Genomic DNA, 16596 nt, shown 5'->3' with positions numbered 1-16596 from the left:
TTACTGTGACAGAGGAGAATGCTAGGGGCAGGGTTAGATGGAGGCAGATGATCCACTCTGGCAACCCCAAGAAGAACAGGCTCAAAGAAGAAGCCCACATCACTCAAGGCTTCTACCAAAGTGTTACGCAGCCCCTCGTCAGGGATCTGGGGTAGATTTCCCTGCGTCGATACACTAGCAATCAGCTCGCATTTTGTCCATCTAGACCGCGTGTTCAGAGAATAGATTCCCAATTCAACTGGCAAACAGCTGCGTAAAGCAGATGAGGTGGCCGAGAGGATAAGGCGATGGACTGCTAATCCATTGTGCTCTGCATGCGTGGGTTCGAATCCCATCCTCGTAGAGAGCTTTTACTACTTATCTTAATGCATCTTGTGAGATTGTCTGCCAATGTAGGTAGGTATGATGCAATGCCTCTGCTCGTCTTTGGCTCAGTACTCCCTATAGTTCACCATGTGGTCTTGTTGCACAGGTCACTTTAAAGAGAATGTTCTGCTAATACAATAGCAGAAAGGTACTCTGTTTCCAGAATAGTCAGTGCTCCAAACGAACGTATGTGGCTTCCTTTGGCAAATGTTTATTTGCACGTCTCCTCTCAGTACCTATCAGGTACTATTAGATTAATGCTGGCGTTAAACCTCATCAGTGTTTGTCCATCTGAGGTGATTGTCTCCCCTCTTACCTTCACAATACTGGCCAATGGCAGCAAAGAGTGGCGCAGCAACGCCCCAGTCCAGTCTGACATCTCTTTTCTCCAGAAGCAGCTGAAAGGTGCTTCCACAAACAGTGACACTCTCCCAGCATACTGTGTAGGGCCCAGACTTGAGTTGGTCCGTAATGTCTCGTATGCACTGTGATTCTACCACGGGTCTTGTTGTAGTTGGCATGGCCAGAAAACCATGAAGGGAGGCGTCCCATTCAGAGCCTCCAGAGTTAAAGGTCCATATGGCACAATGAAGCTACAGTCCCCAGACGACAAAGGGGAATTAGCTCAAATGGAAGAGCGCTCGCTTAGCATGCGAGAGGTAGCGGGATCGATACCTGCATTCTCCAGGGACCCTTTGCACATCCAAGAGGAGCCCTCGATCCTTCTCTGTAGCCAATGCATTGGGTTTGTCTCATTACGTTTCTGACTTTACCAACTTTTCAAAGCTTTGTGTCATCACTCCAGGGAAGCATTCAAAGGAAAAGGCAGGAAAAGAAAAAGTAGTGCTGTCGTGTAAATAAGAATGCTAGGGGTGCTAGACCAATGGCAAAGGAAAAGCCTTATAGTGAGTTGAATGTGAGCCTTGACACTAAGCATGGAGAAAGGGATTTGTACCAATTGGCAAGGCAGAGAGATTGAGCTGGAAAGGATGGGCAGCAGGGTGGAAATGGGAATGTGCTAACAAGGGAAGGAGTATTTTGGAGGGAAGACGTGGGTGGAAACCACATTAAGGAGTGATTTGTGACACCAGGATAGCAGCAAGTGTGAAAGGCAAGCTTTACAGGACGGTAGTGAGAACTGCTCTGATGTATTGTTTTATGACTGTGGCACGGAGGAAAAGACAGGAGGCCGAGATGGAGTTGGCAGAGTTGAAGATGGTAAGCTTTTTATGTTGGGAGTGTCCAGGATGGAAAAAGATTAGGATTGACTATGTCAGAGGGACAGCTGGGGTTGAGCGGTTTGGAGACAACGTTAGAGCGGTAAGGCTGCGGTGGTTTGGAAATGTGCAGAGGAGGAATATAAGATATACTGGAAAAAGGGTGTTAAATATGGAGCTGCTAGGCAGGAGGAAAAGAAAAAAGACGGAAGAGAAAGTTCATGGATCTAGCGGAGGAGGACATGAAGAGGGTTACTGTGACAGAGGAGAATGCTAGGGGCAGGGTTAGATGGAGGCAGATGATCCACTCTGGCAACCCCCAAGAAGAACAGGCTCAAAGAAGAAGCCCACATCACTCAAGGCTTCTACCAAAGTGTTACGCAGCCCCTCGTCAGGGATCTGGGGTAGATTTCCCTGCGTCGATACACTAGCAATCAGCTCGCATTTTGTCCTTCTAGACCACATGTTCAGAGAATAGATTCCCAATTCTACTGGCAAACAGCAGAGTAATGGAGATGAGGTGGCCGAGTGGTTAAGGCGATGGACTGCTAATCCATTGTGCTCTGCACGCGTGGGTTCGAATCCCATCCTCGTCGAGAGCTTTTACTACTTATCTTAATGCATCTTGTGAGATTGTCTGCCAATGTAGGTAGGTATGATGCAATGCCTCTGCTCGTCTTTGGCTCAGTACTCCCTATAGTTCACCATGTGGTCTTGTTGCACAGGTCACTTTAAAGAGAATGTTCTGCTAATACAATAGCAGAAAGGTACTCTGTTTCCAGAATAGTCAGTGCTCCAAGCGAGCGTATGTGGCTTCCTTTGGCAAATGTTTATTTGCACGTCTCCTCTCAGTACCTATCAGGTACTATTAGATTAATGCTGGCGTTAAACCTCATCAGTGTTTGTCCATCTGAGGTGATTGTCTCCCCTCTTACCTTCACAATACTGGCCAATGGCAGCAAAGAGTGGCGCAGCAACGCCCCCAGTCCAGTCTGACATCTCTTTTCTCCAGAAGCAGCTGAAAGGTGCTTCCACAAACAGTGACACTCTCCCAGCATACTGTGTAGGGCCCAGACTTGAGTTGGTCCGTACCCAGATAGCAAGATTCGACATTGAATCTATGTTGATTTTTCATCCGAACCGTCAGATATGGTGGGGTTGAAATGCCAATGTTGTAACAACATTGAAATACTGTGGTAAACCGACGGTCTTACTATAGAGACGTTGTAATGATGTTGATTCACCGTTGTTTTTTGTCATTGATATTTGATCTATTTATAGTCGACCAGGTGACAACAACAACGTCGAGAAAACGATCTATTTATAGTTGATGATCATTCGGCCCGGTCACCATCAAAAATCGATTTACCAAGTTGAGCATTAAATTGCACTGCAACTGATCAGGTATAAAGTACCAGAGAAAGTAGATTTATTGTTCATTTGTTATCAATGACTTGGTCTAGTTCACCAGCTTTAAAAAAAAATCATGTCTACGTGCAATTTATGTATAGTTGACCGGAAATTAAAGCAGCGATCACTTGGACTATTCCGCAGGCACCCTCTCACATTGGTACATCCCCCAGGTATTCATTGTCTTCTACAGTAGAGCGGGACATTTGATTTACTCTCAGCGGAATTGACCGGAGAAGGCATCAGTTCATGCATTGCACTGGCCTGCACCACGATTAGTATAAGGTAAGAATGAATGATTTTTTTTCCTACTCGTTATTTCCATGTTTGCATTTGAATAACAGTAAAAAACTCGTTAATGTTGTACATTAACAAGTTTTTTACTGTTATTTACGAGCCCGAAATTGTGTCTACTTCTTACAATCCGGCAACAAATAAATTGCACTGCGAACAAAGTATATCAACAAAGAAAACATTTTCGTTTTCATAATTTCTTCGTTATATTCCTTACAAAGCTAGCTTTAACGCTCGAGGTTTCCTTTGTTCTTGCCGTCGCCTTGCCGTCGGGCGCTGACCTGACTTTAGCTCTGTAGTTGCTTAGTACTACAAAAAATTCTAAATCTGTGATATATGATTGATAAACGTAAAGTTAACTGTATAAACGTGTTCAATGACTTTGTTACTTTTGATGATTGGAGAGCACTCGCTTCAATTCGCACACGAAAACTTTAGACTCAGTTTGAATGCTCACGCGGCATGCCCACGTGACTGTACGTTGCACGCTGACCTGACCTAACTTTACGCTGCAGCGTACATGACTTTCCGTTTGTGCCTTGTATAATGAATAAGGCTACGTCCACACGCACCAGCGTATTTTTGAAACCGCTGATTTTTCTATGCGTTTGCACCTTTTGTCCACACGTAATGTATGTCTGGCCGTACATTGTGTTTGTATTTCAGGCACATTTCACGAAGCAAAGCGCAGTCGTCAGAGATATCCACGTGAGCGCTGTGATACGTCAGACCTTCAGTCCGAAAAAGAAAACCCGGACCAGTCTTAAAAGAAAGCACAAGTAAAACCTTTTTATTCACAAACATATCTTTGATTGTTAAGAATTTATGATCTTGTCTTTTATACATATCTGTGGTGCTTGCATACTGCAATATCACCACATAATATAGTCAAAAAGTGGAAGTTTGTAAACTTTTAAAAATGCAAAGTCGTGTACACTTGTGCACTTCAAAAAAATTCATTGTATACTGTACCTTCTTGCACGTCTCTGTTTCCTGTGTGTGTTGTTAGAAATCAAACTAACTTTAGGAAACAATATGCCAAAAGCATATTTACAATTACTTAAGACCGTTTTTAATTTCTTTTCTTTAGACCAAATGCCCTGTACACATATACGGACTCAGAGGATGAGCAGCCTACAAAAAAACGGTTTCCCCAGGCCCCTCGAGTGAAAATACCAGGTAATATAATACTGTCTAGTGTCTGTGTACATATCTGTGTCTGACACGAGGAAACTTTTTTTGACAAGTTGTCTGTATTCTTAAATACTTAAAAATTATCTTTTCTAAACAGCCCTCATCACTCCAGTCTGCCCCCAGCCCACTGATAGCAACCATCATAATGCCACACCCAGCTTCCGGCACCTTTCGCCACTCCGCACAAACCGACACAGCTTTGCGATCTCGCCAGCATGCAGTCTGATGTCTTCCCTATAGATGGTATGCTTTTTTAAAAGTTTTAAAGCTGCATCACAATGTCATTGTACTCTTATCTAAAAAAAAAAAAAACAACCCAATTTATACTCCTGAATGTCATCTTGTTGTGATATTTTTTTTTTATTTTTTTTTCCTGTAGATTCCAGAGACTGTGAGGCCACTATTACAAGGCAAGTTTGAAAATCTTGGAATTTCACAGTTTACATAACAAATATATGTGACAGGCAAAAACTAGTAAACACTTTTAGCAGTTACAAGAACTAACAAATGAATATCCAACAAAAGGGAATAGAAATACATTGTACTGCTTTAGGCTTTAGGGAAAACTAAATGACATGTTTCTATCATCAATTACATGAAGTAAACACACAAGCACTTGCATACACATTTAAGACATGAGACACGCTAATTCCATCTCTTAAAATGTGTCTATAGGTGAGACGCTTTGCGTTGATTGGTGCTGCTGGACCACACTGGAGGTGCGAGTCCGCCGCGTGTAATGGTTTATGCCATTACAAAGGAGGCTGGCCTCTGCACTCAACTGGGCAGGGGAAAAACCAAGGACCAGACAAAGCAAAAAGGGCATTTAAAGAGACAGCGCTGTGCAGATGCATATTTGGTAAGTTTTACTGTTTATTGTAGTTTTATGAGCCTAAAGTGAACAATAAAGGGATCAATTGATGTGCTGGGTGTGTTTCACATTTCCTTTTTTTTTTTTTTTGCTATATTACTTTGTCTTTCTTAATAACAACACTTTCATGTCCGGTTAATCTGGAGATGGAGTCTTTGGTCTTGAGAAGTTTTGTCCTCGGGTTGTACACTTTGTACAGCCCGAGGACCCCATGTTTTCTTTTTTTTTTTTTTTTTTTTTAAAGGATACACGGCACACCATGCTAAGACATATCACATTTTCAGCTTATAGCTCTTTGGGAATCAAATGCAGCAGTTTGCTGATTTCCGCCTGGTGACTTTCATGTTTATCAGCCTAGGAGTTTACATACTTTCTCCCTGCTGAAGACAATTAACAAGAGCTTATTCATGTGCTCTAATTCCCTTTTTTTGTCTTGTTTTTTTTTGTGTGTGTGTCTATTTTTGTCCTAGATGGCCTGGCGCAGCAGGTAGGGGCGAACTCTATGTCTGAGTTGGTCTTTGCTCAAGCAGTCCAGAAATGGCTCAGATATGCTCCAGATCGTACGGGTGGCGCGCAGGACACACATCATCCATCCCCATCCCGGAGTAAATAATAAAAAGTGACGTGAAACATAGAAATGTAAATAGGAAACTTTGTCTTTTAATAAAGTATTTTGCAAATGATACATGTCTATTGACCTTTTACCTATTTTTTTGTTTTTTTTTTCAATAAAAAGCAACTGTGCAAAAAAGAGGTGGAAAATTAACACCATAGCTCAACAGTGTTTCAATATCAGAATCTGACATTGTTTCAATGTCAACAGTATTCGAAAATATAACGTCGAATCAATGTCAGGTTTCAACATTGATTCAACATCAAAACCTGACGTTGTTTCAATGTTAAAAATGGGTGCAAGAGTGACGTTGGGTCAACGTCACACTTCAACGTTGCTTCAATGAGCGCCGCCTGATATTGACTCAACATTGTTCAAATGTTTCCTTGCTATCTGGGTAATGTCTCGTATGCACTGTGATTCTACCACGGGGTCTTGTTGTAGTTGGCATGGCCAGAAAACCATGAAGGGAGGCGTCCCATTCAGAGCCTCCAGAGTTAAAGGTCCATATGGCACAATGAAGCTACCGTCCCCAGGCGACAAAGGGAATTAGCTCAAATGGAAGAGCGCTCGCTTAGCATGCGAGAGGTAGCGGGATCGATACCCGCATTCTCCAGGGACCCTTTGCATATCCAAGAGGAGCCCTCGATCCTTCTCTGTAGCCAATGCATTGGGTTTGTCTCATTATGTTTCTGACTTTACCAAGTTTTCAAGGCTTTGTGTCATCACTCCAGAGAAGCATTCAAAGGAAAAGGCAGGAAAAGAAAAAGTAGTGCTGTCGTGTAAATAAGAATGCTAGGGGTGCTAGACCAATGGCAAAGGAAAAGCCTTATAGTGAGTTGAATGTGAGCCTTGACACTAAGCATGGAGAAAGGATTTGTACCAATTGGCAAGGCAGAGAGATTGAGCTGGAAAGGATGGGCAGCAGGGTGGAAATGCTAATGTGCTAACAAGGGAAGGAGTATTTTGGAGGGAAGACGTGGGTGGAAACCACATTAAGGAGTGATTTGTGACACCAGGATAGCAGCAAGTGTGAAAGGCAAGCTTTACAGGACGGTAGTGAGAACTGCTCTGATGTATTGTTTTATGACTGTGGCACGGAGAAAAAGACAGGAGGCCGAGATGGAGTTGGCAGAGTTGAAGATGGTAAGCTTTTTATGTTGGGAGTGTCCAGGATGGAAAAAGATTAGGATTGACTATGTCAGAGGGACAGCTGGGGTTGAGCGGTTTGGAGACAACGTTAGAGCGGTAAGGCTGCGGTGCTTTGGAAATGTGCAGAGGAGGAATATAAGATATACTGGAAAAAGGGTGTTAAATATGGAGCTGCTAGGCAGGAGGAAAAGAAAAAGACGGAAGAGAAAGTTCATGGATCTAGCGGAGGAGGACATGAAGAGGGTTACTGTGACAGAGGAGAATGCTAGGGGCAGGGTTAGATGGAGGCAGATGATCCACTCTGGCAACCCCAAGAAGAACAGGCTCAAAGAAGAAGCCCACATCACTCAAGGCTTCTACCAAAGTGTTACGCAGCCCTCGTCAGGGATCTGGGGTAGATTTCCCTGCGTCGATACACTAGCAATCAGCTCGCATTTTGTCCTTCTAGACCACATGTTCAGAGAATAGATTCCCAATTCTACTGGCAAACAGCAGAGTAATGGAGATGAGGTGGCCGAGTGGTTAAGGCGATGGACTGCTAATCCATTGTGCTCTGCATGCGTGGGTTCGAATCCCATCCTCGTCGAGAGCTTTTACTACTTATCTTAATGCATCTTGTGAGATTGTCTGCCAATGTAGGTAGGTATGATGCAATGCCTCTGCTCGTCTTTGGCTCAGTACTCCCTATAGTTCACCATGTGGTCTTGTTGCACAGGTCACTTTAAAGAGAATGTTCTGCTAATACAATAGCAGAAAGGTACTCTGTTTCCAGAATAGTCAGTTCTCCAAGCGAACGTATGTGGCTTCCTTTGGCAAATGTTTATTTGCACGTCTCCTCTCAGTACCTATCAGGTACTATTAGATTAATGCTGGCGTTAAACCTCATCAGTGTTTGTCCATCTGAGGTGATTGTCTCCCCTCTTACCTTCACAATACTGGCCAATGGCAGCAAAGAGTGGCGCAGCAACGCCCCCAGTCCAGTCTGACATCTCTTTTCTCCAGAAGCAGCTGAAAGGTGCTTCCACAAACAGTGACACTCTCCCAGCATACTGTGTAGGGCCCAGACTTGAGTTGGTCCGTACCCAGATAGCAAGACGACATTGAATCTATGTTGATTTTTCATCCGAACCGTCGTATATGGTCGGGGTTGAAATGCCAATGTTGTAACAACATTGAAATACTGTGGTAAACCGACGGTCTTACTATAGAGACGTTGTAATGATGTTGATTCACCGTTGTTTTTTTGTCATTGATATTTGATCTATTTATAGTCGACCAGGTGACAACAACAACGTCGAGAAAACGTCTATTTATAGTTGATGATCATTCGGCTCCGGTCACCATCAAAAATCGATTTGTAGTTGAGCATTAAATTGCACTGCAACTGATCAGGTATAAAGTACCAGAGAAAGTAGATTTATTGTTCATTTGTTATCAATGACTTGGTCTAGTTCACCAGCTTTAAAAAAATCATGTCTACGTGCAATTTATGTATAGTTGACCGGGAAATTAAAGCAGCGATCACTTGGACTATTCCGCAGCACCCCTCTCACATTGGTACATCCCCCCAGGTATTCATTGTCTTCTACAGTAGAGCGGGACATTTGATTTACTCTCAGCGGAATTGACCGGAGAAGGCATCAGTTCATGCATTGCACTGGCCTGCACCACGATTAGTATAAGGTAAGAATGAATGATTTTTTTTTTCCTACTCGTTATTTCCATGTTTGCATTTGAATAACAAAAAAAAAAAACTCGTTAATGTTGTACATTAACAAGTTTTTACTGTTATTACGTTAACTCCCACAAAATGTGGGAGCCCAAATTGTGTCTACTTCTTACAATCCGCAACAAATAAATTGCACTGCGAACAAAGTATATCAACAAAGAAAACATTTTCGTTTCATAATTTCTTCGTTATATTCCTTACAAAGCTAGCTTTAACGCTTCGAGGTTTCCTTTGTTCTTGCCGTGGCCTCGGCGCTTGACCCAGACTTTCGCTCTGTAGTTGCTTAGTACTACAAAAAAATTCTAAATCTGTGATATATGATTGATAAACGTAAAGTTAACTGTATAAACGTGTTCAATGACTTTGTTACTTTTGATGATTGGAGAGCACTCGCTTCAATTCGCACACGAAAACTTTAGACTCAGTTTGAATGCCCACGTGACTGTACGTTGCACGCTGACCTAACTTTACGTTGCACGCGTACATGACTTTCCGTTTGTGCCTTGAATAATGAATAAGGCTACGTCCACACGTACCAGCGTATTTTTGAAACCGCTGATTTTTTCTGCGCGTTTGCACCTTTTGTCCACACGTAATTTATGTCTGGCCGTACATTGTGTTTGTATTTCCAGGCACATTTCACGAAGCAGAACGCAGTCGTCAGAGATATCCACGTGAACGCTGTGATACGTCAGACCTTCAGTCCGAAAAAGAAAACCCGGACCAGTCTTAAAAGAAAGCACAAGTAAAACCTTTTTATTCACAAACATATCTTTGATTGTTAAGAATTTATGATCTTGTCTTTTATACATATCTGTGGTGCATGCATACTGCAATATCACCACATAATATAGTCCAAAAAGTGGAAGTTTGTAAACTTTTTAAAAATGCAAAGTCGTGTACACTTGTGCACTTCAAAAATTCATTGTATACTGTACCTTCTTGCACGTCTCTGTTTCCTGTGTGTGTTGTTAGAAATCAAACTAACTTTAGGAAACAATATGCCAAAAGCATATTTACAATTACTTAAGACCGTTTTAATTTCTTTTCTTTAGACCAAATGCCCTGTACACATATACGGACTCAGAGGATGAGCAGCCTACAAAAAACGGTTTCCCCAGGCCCCTCGAGTGAAAATACCAGGTAATATAATACTGTCTAGTGTCTGTGTACATATCTGTGTCTGACACAAGGAAACTTTTTTGACAAGTTGTCTGTATTCTTAAATACTTAAAAATTATCTTTTTCTAAACAGCCCTCATCACTCCAGTCTGCCCCCCAGCCCACTGATAGCAACCATCATAATGCCACACCCAGCTTCCGGCACCTTTCGCCACTCCGGCACAAACCGACACAGCTTTGCGATCTCGCCAGCATGCAGTCTGATGTCTTCCCTATAGATGGTATGCTTTTAAAAAAGTTTTAAAGCTGCATCACAATGTCATTGTACTCTTATCTAAAAAAAAAAAACAACCCAATTTATACTCCTGAATGTCATCTTGTTGTGATATTTTTTTATTTTTTTTTTTCCTGTAGATTCCAGAGACTGTGAGGCCACTATTACAAGGCAAGTTTGAAAATCTTGGAATTTCACAGTTTACATAACAAATATATGTGACAGGCAAAAACTAGTAAACACTTTTAGCAGTTACAAGAACTAACAAATGAATATCCAACAAAAGGGAATAGAAATACATTGTACTGCTTTAGGCTTTAGGGAAAACTAAATGACATGTTTCTATCATCAATTACATGAAGTAAACACACAAGCACTTGCATACACATTTAAGACATGAGACACGCTAATTCCATCTCTTAAAATGTGTCTATAGGTGAGACGCTTTGCGTTGATTGGTGCTGCTGGACCACACTGGAGGTGCGAGTCCGCCGTGTAATGGTTTATGCCATTACAAAGGAGCTGGCCTCTGCACTCAACTGGGCAGGGAAAAAAAAAACCAAGGACCAGACAAAGCAAAAAAGGGCATTTAAAGAGACAGCGCTGTGCAGATGCATATTTGGTAAGTTTTACTGTTTATTGTAGTTTTATGAGCCTAAAGTGAACAATAAAGGGATCAATTGATGTGCTGGGTGTGTTTCACATTTCCTATGTTTTTTTTTTTTTTGCTATATTACTTTGTCTTTCTTAATAACAAGACTTTCATGTCCGGTTAATCTGGAGATGGAGTCTTTGGTCTTCGACTTGTTTTGTCCTCGGGTTGTACACTTTGTACAGCCCGAGGACTATATTTTTTTTTTTTTTTTTTTTAAAGGATACACGGCACACCATGCTAAGACATATCACATTTTCAGCTTATAGCTCTTTGGGAATCAAATGCAGCAGTTTGCTGATTTCCGCCTGGTGACTTTCATGTTTATCAGCCTAGGAGTTTACATACTTTCTCCCTGCTGAAGACAATTAACAAGAGCTTATTCATGTGCTCTAATTCCCTTTTTTTTGTCTTTGTTTTTTTTGTGTGTGTGTCTATTTTTGTCCTAGATGGCCTGGCGCAGCAGGTAGGGGCGAACTCTATGTCTGAGTTGGTCTTTGCTCAAGCAGTCCAGAAATGGCTCAGATATGCTCCAGATCGTACGGGTGGCGCGCAGGACACACATCATCCATCCCCATCCCGGAGTAAATAATAAAAAGTGACGTGAAACATAGAAATGTAAATAGGAAACTTTGTCTTTTAATAAAGTATTTTGCAAATGATACATGTCTATTGACCTTTTTGGTTTTTTTTTTTGTTTTTTTTTCAATAAAAAGCAACTGTGCAAAAGAGGTGGAAAATTAACACCATAGCTCAACAGTGTTTCAATATCAGAATCTGACATTGTTTCAATGTCAACAGTATTCGAAAATATAACGTCGAATCAATGTCAGGTTTCAACATTGATTCAACATCAAAACCTGACGTTGTTTCAATGTTAAAATGGGTGCAAGAGTGACGTTGGGTCAATGTCACACTTCAACGTTTGCTTCAATGACGCCGCCTGATATTGACTCAACATTGTTCAAATGTTTCCTTGCTATCTGGGTAATGTCTCGTATGCACTGTGATTCTACCACGGGGTCTTGTTGTAGTTGGCATGGCCAGAAAACCATGAAGGGAGGCGTCCCATTCAGAGCCTCCAGAGTTAAAGGTCCATATGGCACAATGAAGCTACCGTCCCCAGACGACAAAGGGAATTAGCTCAAATGGAAGAGCGCTCGCTTAGCATGCGAGAGGTAGCGGGATCGATACCCGCATTCTCCAGGGACCCTTTGCATATCCAAGAGGAGCCCTCGATCCTTCTCTGTAGCCAATGCATTGGGTTTGTCTCATTATGTTTCTGACTTTACCAAGTTTTCAAGGCTTTGTGTCATCACTCCAGAGAAGCATTCAAAGGAAAAGGCAGGAAAAGAAAAAAAGTAGTGCTGTCGTGTAAATAAGAATGCTAGGGGTGCTAGACCAATGGCAAAGGAAAAGCCTTATAGTGAGTTGAATGTGAGCCTTGACACTAAGCATGGAGAAAGGATTTGTACCAATTGGCAAGGCAGAGAGATTGAGCTGGAAAGGATGGGCAGCAGGGTGGAAATGCTAATGTGCTAACAAGGGAAGGAGTATTTTGGAGGGAAGACGTGGGTGGAAACCACATTAAGGAGTGATTTGTGACACCAGGATAGCAGCAAGTGTGAAAGGCAAGCTTTACAGGACGGTAGTGAGAACTGCTCTGATGTATTGTTTTATGACTGTGGCACGGAGGAAAAGACAGGAGGCCGAGATGGAGTTGGCAGAGTTGAAGATGGTAAGCTTTTTATGTTGGGAGTGTCCAGGATGGAAAAAGATTAGGATTGACTATGTCAGAGGGACAGCTGGGGTTGAGCGGTTTGGAGACAACGTTAGAGCGGTAAAGGCTGCGGTGGTTTGGAAATGTGCAGAGGAGGAATATAAGATATACTGGAAAAAGGGTGTTAAATATGGAGCTGCTAGGCAGGAGGAAAAGAAAAGACGGAAGAGAAAGTTCATGGATCTAGCGGAGGAGGACATGAAGAGGGTTACTGTGACAGAGGAGAATGCTAGGGGCAGGGTTAGATGGAGGCAGATGATCCACTCTGGCAACCCCAAGAAGAACAGGCTCAAAGAAGAAGCCCACATCACTCAAGGCTTCTACCAAAGTGTTACGCAGCCCCTCGTCAGGGATCTGGGGTAGATTTCCCTGCGTCGATACACTAGCAATCAGCTCGCATTTTGTCCATCTAGACCGCGTGTTCAGAGAATAGATTCCCAATTCAACTGGCAAACAGCAGCGTAAAGCAGATGAGGTGGCCGAGAGGTTAAGGCGATGGACTGCTAATCCATTGTGCTCTGCATGCGTGGGTTCGAATCCCATCCTCGAGAGAGCTTTTACTACTTATCTTAATGCATCTTGTGAGATTGTCTGCCAATGTAGGTAGGTATGATGCAATGCCTCTGCTCGTCTTTGGCTCAGTACTCCCTATAGTTCACCATGTGGTCTTGTTGCACAGGTCACTTTAAAGAGAATGTTCTGCTAATACAATAGCAGAAAGGTACTCTGTTTCCAGAATAGTCAGTGCTCCAACGAGCGAACGATGTGGCTTCCTTTGGCAAATGTTTATTTGCACGTCTCCTCTCAGTACCTATCAGGTACTATTAGATTAATGCTGGCGTTAAACCTCATCAGTGTTTGTCCATCTGAGGTGATTGTCTCCCCTCTTACCTTCACAATACTGGCCAATGGCAGCAAAGAGTGGCGCAGCAACGCCCCCAGTCCAGTCTGACATCTCTTTTCTCCAGAAGCAGCTGAAAGGTGCTTCCACAAACAGTGACACTCTCCCAGCATACTGTGTAGGGCCCAGACTTGAGTTGGTCCGTAATGTCTCGTATGCACTGGATTCTACCACGGGTCTTGTTGTAGTTGGCATGGCCAGAAAACCATGAAGGGAGGCGTCCCATTCAGAGCCTCCAGAGTTAAAGGTCCATATGGCACAATGAAGCTACAGTCCCCAGGCGACAAAGGGAATTAGCTCAAATGGAAGAGCGCTCGCTTAGCATGCGAGAGGTAGCGGGATCGATACCTGCATTCTCCAGGGACCCTTTGCACATCCAAGAGGAGCCCTCGATCCTTCTCTGTAGCCAATGCATTGGGTTTGTCTCATTACGTTTCTGACTTTACCAACTTTTCAAAGCTTTGTGTCATCACTCCAGGGAAGCATTCAAAGGAAAAGGCAGGAAAAGAAAAAGTAGTGCTGTCGTGTAAATAAGAATGCTAGGGTGCTAGACCAATGGCAAAGGAAAAGCCTTATAGTGAGTTGAATGTGAGCCTTGACACTAAGCATGGAGAAAGGATTTGTACCAATTGGCAAGGCAGAGAGATTGAGCTGGAAAGGATGGGCAGCAGGGTGGAAATGCTAATGTGCTAACAAGGGAAGGAGTATTTTGGAGGGAAGACGTGGGTGGAAACCACATTAAGGAGTGATTTGTGACACCAGGATAGCAGCAAGTGTGAAAGGCAAGCTTTACAGGACGGTAGTGAGAACTGCTCTGATGTATTGTTTTATGACTGTGGCACGGAGGAAAAGACAGGAGGCCGAGATGGAGTTGGCAGAGTTGAAGATGGTAAGCTTTTATGTCGGGAGTGTCCAGGATGGAAAAAGATTAGGATTGACTATGTCAGAGGGACAGCTGGGGTTGAGCGGTTTGGAGACAACGTTAGAGCGGTAAGGCTGCGGTGCTTTGGAAATGTGCAGAGGAGGAATATAAGATATACTGGAAAAAGGGTGTTAAATATGGAGCTGCTAGGCAGGAGGAAAAGAAAAAGACGGAAGAGAAAGTTCATGGATCTAGCGGAGGAGGACATGAAGAGGGTTACTGTGACAGAGGAGAATGCTAGGGCAGGGTTAGATGGAGGCAGATGATCCACTCTGGCAACCCCAAGAAGAACAGGCTCAAAGAAGAAGCCCACATCACTCAAGGCTTCTACCAAAGTGTTACGCAGCCCCTCGTCAGGGATCTGGGGTAGATTTCCCTGCGTCGATACACTAGCAATCAGCTCGCATTTTGTCCTTCTAGACCACATGTTCAGAGAATAGATTCCCAATTCTACTGGCAAACAGCAGAGTAATGGAGATGAGGTGGCCGAGTGGTTAAGGCGATGGACTGCTAATCCATTGTGCTCTGCACGCGTGGGTTCGAATCCCATCCTCGTCGAGAGCTTTTACTACTTATCTTAATGCATCTTGTGAGATTGTCTGCCAATGTAGGTAGGTATGATGCAATGCCTCTGCTCGTCTTTTGGCTCAGTACTCCCTATAGTTCACCATGTGGTCTTGTTGCACAGGTCACTTTAAAGAGAATGTTCTGCTAATACAATAGCAGAAAGGTACTCTGTTTCCAGAATAGTCAGTGCTCCAAACGAACGTATGTGGCTTCCTTTGGCAAATGTTTATTTGCACGTCTCCTCTCAGTACCTATCAGGTACTATTAGATTAATGCTGGCGTTAAACCTCATCAGTGTTTGTCCATCTGAGGTGATTGTCTCCCTCTTACCTTCACAATACTGGCCAATGGCAGCAAAGAGTGGCGCAGCAACGCCCCCAGTCCAGTCTGACATCTCTTTTCTCCAGAAGCAGCTGAAAGGTGCTTCCACAAACAGTGACACTCTCCCAGCATACTGTGTAGGGCCCAGACTTGAGTTGGTCCGTACCCAGATAGCAAGACGACATTGAATCTATGTTGATTTTTCATCCGAACCGTCGTATATGGTCGGGGTTGAAATGCCAATGTTGTAACAACATTGAAATACTGTGGTAAACCGACGGTCTTACTATAGAGACGTTGTAATGATGTTGATTCACCGTTGTTTTTTTGTCATTGATATTTGATCTATTTATAGTCGACCAGGTGACAACAACAACGTCGAGAAAACGATCTATTTATAGTTGATGATCATTCGGCCCGGTCACCATCAAAAATCGATTTGTAGTTGAGCATTAAATTGCACTGCAACTGATCAGGTATAAAGTACCAGAGAAAGTAGATTTATTGTTCATTTGTTATCAATGACTTGGTCTAGTTCACCAGCTTTAAAAAAATCATGTCTACGTGCAATTTATGTATAGTTGACCGGGAAATTAAAGCAGCGATCACTTGGACTATTCCGCAGCACCCCTCTCACATTGGTACATCCCCCCAGGTATTCATTGTCTTCTACAGTAGAGCGGGACATTTGATTTACTCTCAGCGGAATTGACCGGAGAAGGCATCAGTTCATGCATTGCACTGGCCTGCACCACGATTAGTATAAGGTAAGAATGAATGATTTTTTTTTCCTACTCGTTATTTCCATGTTTGCATTTGAATAACAGTAAAAAACTCGTTAATGTTGTACATTAACAAGTTTTTTACTGTTATTTACGTTGCTCCCACAAAATGTGGTAGCCCGAAATTGTGTCTACTTCTTACAATCCGGCAACAAATAAATTGCACTGCGAACAAAGTATATCAACAAAGAAAACATTTTCGTTTCATAATTTCTTCGTTATATTCCCTTACAAAGCTAGCTTTAACGCTTCGAGGTTTCCTTTGTTCTTGCCGTCGCCTTGCCGTCGGCGCTTGACCCAGACTTTCGCTCTGTAGTTGCTTAGTACTACAAAAAAATTCTAAATCTGTGATATATGATTGATAAACGTAAAGTTAACTGTATAAACGTGTTCAATGACTTTGTTACTTTTGATGATTGGAGAGCACTC

At 42.8% G+C, this 16596-nt stretch overlaps 3 long non-coding RNA genes and 5 other non-coding genes across 8 annotated transcripts; all 8 read left to right on the top strand.

Moving 5' to 3' along the window:
- The first annotated feature begins 261 nt into the window (after positions 1 to 261).
- On the top strand, positions 262 to 343 carry trnas-gcu. Its single transcript has one exon. It is a non-coding gene; the product is annotated as a tRNA-Ser (tRNA).
- Positions 344 to 2097: 1754 nt separating this feature from the next.
- trnas-gcu lies at positions 2098 to 2179 on the top strand. The gene has a single exon. It is a non-coding gene; the product is annotated as a tRNA-Ser (tRNA).
- Positions 2180 to 5156: 2977 nt separating this feature from the next.
- Positions 5157 to 6035, top strand: LOC120438910. Its single transcript, XR_005612245.1, has 2 exons — positions 5157 to 5340; positions 5823 to 6035. It is a non-coding gene; the product is annotated as an uncharacterized LOC120438910 (long non-coding RNA).
- A 1586-nt stretch (positions 6036 to 7621) lies between these two features.
- Positions 7622 to 7703, top strand: trnas-gcu. Its single transcript has one exon. It is a non-coding gene; the product is annotated as a tRNA-Ser (tRNA).
- A 1037-nt stretch (positions 7704 to 8740) lies between these two features.
- LOC120438911 lies at positions 8741 to 9957 on the top strand. The gene is made up of 3 exons (XR_005612246.1): positions 8741 to 8800; positions 9479 to 9591; positions 9902 to 9957. It is a non-coding gene; the product is annotated as an uncharacterized LOC120438911 (long non-coding RNA).
- An 861-nt stretch (positions 9958 to 10818) lies between these two features.
- On the top strand, positions 10819 to 11556 carry LOC120435375. Its single transcript, XR_005609683.1, has 2 exons — positions 10819 to 10864; positions 11344 to 11556. It is a non-coding gene; the product is annotated as an uncharacterized LOC120435375 (long non-coding RNA).
- A 1587-nt stretch (positions 11557 to 13143) lies between these two features.
- On the top strand, positions 13144 to 13230 carry trnas-gcu. The gene has a single exon. It is a non-coding gene; the product is annotated as a tRNA-Ser (tRNA).
- A 1743-nt stretch (positions 13231 to 14973) lies between these two features.
- Positions 14974 to 15055, top strand: trnas-gcu. The gene has a single exon. It is a non-coding gene; the product is annotated as a tRNA-Ser (tRNA).
- Positions 15056 to 16596: the final 1541 nt, after the last annotated feature.

Source organism: Oreochromis aureus, linkage group 3, assembly GCF_013358895.1.
Source record: "Oreochromis aureus strain Israel breed Guangdong linkage group 3, ZZ_aureus, whole genome shotgun sequence".
Taxonomy (NCBI): Eukaryota; Metazoa; Chordata; class Actinopteri; order Cichliformes; family Cichlidae; genus Oreochromis; species Oreochromis aureus.
The sequence above is the reverse complement of the archived record's forward strand: the minus strand, read 5'-3'. Positions and strand labels throughout refer to the sequence as shown.